Genomic DNA, 5465 nt, shown 5'->3' with positions numbered 1-5465 from the left:
TCAAAACACCAAATGCACAAAACAAAGAAAGAATATTAAAAGCAGTGAGGGAAAAAGTCAAGTAACATGTAAATGCAGGCTTATCAGAATTACATCAGACTTCTCGCCAGAGACTATGAAAGCCAGAAGATTCTGGGTTGATGTCATACAGACCCTAAGAGAACACAAATGTCAGCCCAGGATACTATACCCAGCAAAACTCTCAATTACCATAGATGGAGAAACCAAAGTATTCCATGACAAAACCAAATTTACACAATATATTTCCACAAATCCAGCCCTTCAAAGGATAATAAAAGGAAAACTCCAACACAAGGAGGGAAACTACATCCTAGAAAAAGCAAGAAAGTAATTAACAGAATTCCAACTCTAACAACAAAAAATAACAGGAAGTAACAAGTACTTTTCCTTAATATCTATTAATATCAATGGACTCAATTCCCCAATAAAAAGACATAGACTATCAGACTGGGTACGTAAACAGGACCCAACATTTTGTTGCATACAGGAAACCCACCTCAGTGACAAACACAGATACTACATCAGAATAAAAGGCTGGAAAACAATTTTCCAAGTCAATGGTCCCAAGAAAAAAGCTGGAGTAGCCATTCTAATATCGAATAAAATGACTTTCACCCTAAAGTAATCAAGAATGATAAGCAGGGATACTTTATACTCATCAAAGATATGATCTACCAAGATGAACTCTTAATTCAAAACCTCTGTTCTCCAAATACAAGGGCATCTACATTCATAAAAGAAACTTTACTAAAGCTCAAAGTACACATTGCACCGCATACAATAATAGTGGGAGATTTCAACGCCCCGCTCTCTGCAATGGACAGATCATGGAAACAGAAACTAAACAAAGACACAGTGAGACTAAGAGAAGTTATGAAACAGATGGATTTAACAGATATCTATAGAACTTTTTATCCTACAACAAAAGGATATACCTTCTTCTCAGCACCTCATGGTATCTTCTCCAAAATTGACCATATAATTGGTCACAAATCAGGCCTCAACAGATACAAGAAGATTGAAATAATTCCTTGCATCCTATCATATCACCATGGACTAAGGCTATTCCTCAATAACAACATAAACAATAGAAAGCCCACATACACATGGAAGATTAACAACACTCTACTCAATGATAACATGGTCAAGGGAGAAATAAAGAAATTAAAGACTTTCTAGAGTTTAATGAAAATGAAGTCACAACATACCCAAACTTATGGAACACAATGAAAGCAGTCCTAAGAGGAAAACTAATAGCTTTAAGTGCCTCTAAAAAGAAACTGGACGGAGTATACACCAGCAATTTGACAGCACAGCTGAAAGCTCTAGAACAAAAAAGAAGCAAATTCACTCAAGAGGAGTCAAAGGGAGGAAATAATCAAACTCAGGGCTGAAATCAACAAGTGGAACCAAAAAGAACTATACAAAGAATCAACCAAACCAGGAGCTGGTTCTTTGAGAAAATCAACAAAATAGATAAACCCTTAGCCAGACTAACTAGAGGGCACAGAGACAGTATCCTAATTAACAAGATCAGAAAAGAAAAGGGAGACATAACAACAGACACTGAGGAAATCCAAAAAATCATGAGAACCTACTACAAAAGCCTATACTCAACAAAACCGGAAACCTGGATGAAATGGACAATTTTCTAGACAGATACCAGGTACCAAAGATAAATCAAGATTAGATAAATGATCTAAACAGTCCTATATTTGCTCTTGAAATAGAAACAGTCATTAATAGTCTCCCAACCAAAAAAGCCCAGGACCAGATGGGATTAGTCCAGAGTTTTATCAGACCTTCAAAGAAGACCTAATACCAATACTCCTCAAACTATTCCACAAGCTAGAAACAGAAGGTACTGTACTCAATTTGTTCTGCGTAGCCTCAATTACTCTTATACCTAATTCACACAAAGACCTAACAAAGAAAGAAAACTTCAGACCAATTTCCCTTATGAATATCGATGCAAAAATACTCAATAAAATTCTTGCAACCCGAATCCAAGAACACATCAAAATGATCATCCATCATGATCAAGTAGGCTTCATCCCAGGAATGCAGGGATGGTTCAATATACGGAAATCCATCAATGTAATTCACTATATAAACAAACTCAAAAGAAAAAAAACCATATGATCATCTCACTAGATGCTGAGAAAGCAATTGAAAAAAATACAACATCCTTTCATGATAAAAGTCTTCAAAAGATCAGGAATTCAAGGCCCATACTTAAACATAGTAAAATCAACATACAGCAAGCCAGTAGCCAACATCAAACTTGATGGAGAGAAACTTGAAGCAACCCCACTAAAATCAGGGACTAGACAAGGCTGCCCACTCTCTCCCTACCTATTCAATATTGTACTTGAAGTCCTAGACAGAGCAATTAGACAACAAAAGGAGATCAAAGGGATACAAATTGGAAAGGAAGAAGTCAAATTATCACTATTTGCTGATGATATAATAGTATGCTTAAGTGGCCCCAAAAAATCCACCAGAGAGCTCCTAAACCTGATAAACAACTTCAGCAAAGTAGCTGGATATAAAATTAACTCAAGCAAATCAGTGGCCTTCCTCTACACAAACGATAAACAGGCAGAGAAAGAAATTAGAGAAACAACACCCTTCACAATAGTCACAAATAATATAAAATACCTTGGTGTGTCTCTAAGCAAGTAAAAGATCAGTTTGACAAGAACTTCAAGTCTCTGAAGAAGGAAATTGAAGATCTCAGAAGATGGAAAGATCTCCCATGCTCGTGGATTGGCAGGATTAATATGGTAAAATTCCAACTCAATTCTTCACAGACTTGGAAAGAACAATTTGCAAATTCATCTGGAATAACAAAAAACCCAGGATATCTAATACTATTCTCAACAATAAAAGAACCTCTGGTGGAATCACCATCCCCAACCTTAAGCTGTACTACAGAGCAATTGTGATAAAAACTGCATGGTATTGGTACAGTGACAGGCAGGTAGATCAATGGAATAGAATTGAAGACTCAGAAATTAACCCACACACCTATGGTTACTTGATCATTGACAAAGGAGCTAAAACCATCCAGTGGAAAAAAGACAGCATTTTCAACAAATGGTGCTGGCTCAACTGGCGGTTAGCATGTAGAAGAATCCAAATTGATCTCATTGTACAAAGCTCAAGTCCAAGTGGATCAAGGACCTCCACATAAAACCAGATACACTGAAATTAATAGAAAATAAAGTTGGGGAGACTGCTGAACACATGGACACAGGGGAAAATTTCCTTAACAGAACACCAATAGCTTATGCTCTAAGATCAAGAATTGACCAATGGGACCTCGTAAAGTTGCAAAGCTTCTGTAAGGCAAAGGACCCTGTCAATAGGACAAAACAGCAACCAACAGTTTGGGAAAAGATATTTACCAATCCTAAATGTGATAGAGGACTAATATTAGATATATACAAAGAACTCAGGAAGTTAGACTCCAGAGAGCCAAATAACCCTATTAAAAATGGGGTACAGAGCTAAAAAAAAAGAATTCTCAACTGACGAATACTGAATGGCTGAGAAGCACCTAAAGAAATGTTTGACATCCTTAGTCATCAGGGAAATGCAAATCAAAACAACCCTGAGATTCCACTTTATACCAGTCAGAATGGCTAGTATAAAAAACTCAGGTGACAGCAGATGCTGGCTAGTTTGTGGAGAAAGAGGAACACTCCTTCATTGCTGATGGGATTGCAAGCTGGTACAACCACTCTGGAAATCAGTTTGTCAGTTCCTCAGGAAACTGGACATAGTACTAGCAGAGGACTCAGCTATACCACTCTTGGGCATATACCCAGAAGGTGCTCCAACATGTAATAAGGACACATGCTCCACTATGTTCATAGCAGTCTTATTTATAATAGCCAGAAGCTGGAAACAGCCAAGATGTCCCTCAGCAGAGGAATGGATACAGAAAATGTGGTGCATCTATACAATGGAGTACTACTTAGCTATTAAAAACAATGAATTAATGAAATTCTTAGGGAAATGTATGAATCTGGAGAATATCATCCTGAAGTAACCCAATCACAAAAGAACACACATGGTATAAACTCTCTGATAAGTGGATATTAGTCCAGAAGATCAGAATACACAAAGTACAATCCACAAACCACAAGAAACTCAAAAAGGAAGACCAAAGTGTGGCTACTTCGCTCCTTCCTAAAAGGGGGAACAAAATATCCATGGAAGGAGTTGCAGAGACAAACTATGGAGCAGAGACTGAAGGAAGGACGATCCAGAGACTGCTCCACCTGTGAATCCTTTCTATATTTAATCATCAAATCCAGACAATATTGTGGATGCCAGCAAGTGTTAGCTGACAGGAGCCTGATATAGCTGTCTCCTGTGAGGCTCTGACAGTACCATACTAGTACAGAAGTAGAGGCTCATAGCCATCCATTGGACTGAGTACAGGGTCCCCAATGAAGGAGCCAGAGAAAGGACCCAAGGAGCTGAAGGGTTTGCAGCCCCTTAGGATGAACAACAATATGAACTAACCTGTACCCTCAGCGCTCCCAGTGACTAAACCACCAACCAAAGAGTATACATGATTGGACTCATGGCTCCAGCTGCCTATGTAGCAGAGGATGGCCAAGTAGGTCATCAATGAGAGGAGAGGCCCTTGACCCTGTGAAGGTTCTATGCCCCAGTGTACGGGAATGCCAGGGCCAGGAAGCAGGAGAGGGTGGGTTCGTGAGCAGGGGGAGTGGGGAGGGAACAGGGTTTTTTTTGTTTTTGCTTTTGTTTTTTTATTTTATTTTATGTTTTCTTTTTTCAGAGGGGAAACTGGGAAAAGAGATATCATATGACATGTAAATAAAGAAAATATCTAAAAAAAACTGCATGTAAAGGTTATGTATAAACATTGGTATGGGAATATGTTTGAATTTCACAATTCAAATTGGGCAATATTTTGGAGTCGGATGATTGAATGACATCATAGGTTAACTTTCTATATACATTTTTAAGACATCATATTTTTGCTGGTATAATTGATTTTGTTCATTTAAAATTTGAGCATTTAGTGTCTTTTGGTTGTGTGGAAAGTGACAGAAGCTTTGTGGACAGTTGTTAACCTGTTATGGCCTTGCCGACTCATCTCTGAAATGGGTAGAGACTTTTGGGGTAAGGAGGATTTGAAGACATGGTTTCATGCAGAGCCTCCTCATTTATTCCTGCTCATTGGCTTTTTGTAAGTGCTCCAAAGTTTTGATTATAATCATACAAAATGAAGGAGAGTTTACATTAAAAAAAATTAGTCATTCTGTCACAGACTTCAAGACACTTCTAATGACTTGCATGTTTATGCTTGTTACGTAAATGAACAGCTTGGTGCTAAGGGGTATTAAAGTACTTATTGAAGTCCATATAGCTTGGAAATGCAAGAGCCAGCATCAAGTGTAGGA

The sequence above is a fragment of the Mastomys coucha genome, unplaced genomic scaffold (genome assembly GCF_008632895.1).
Source record: "Mastomys coucha isolate ucsf_1 unplaced genomic scaffold, UCSF_Mcou_1 pScaffold23, whole genome shotgun sequence".
Classification (NCBI taxonomy): Eukaryota; Metazoa; Chordata; class Mammalia; order Rodentia; family Muridae; genus Mastomys; species Mastomys coucha.
The sequence above is the reverse complement of the archived record's forward strand: the minus strand, read 5'-3'. Positions refer to the sequence as shown.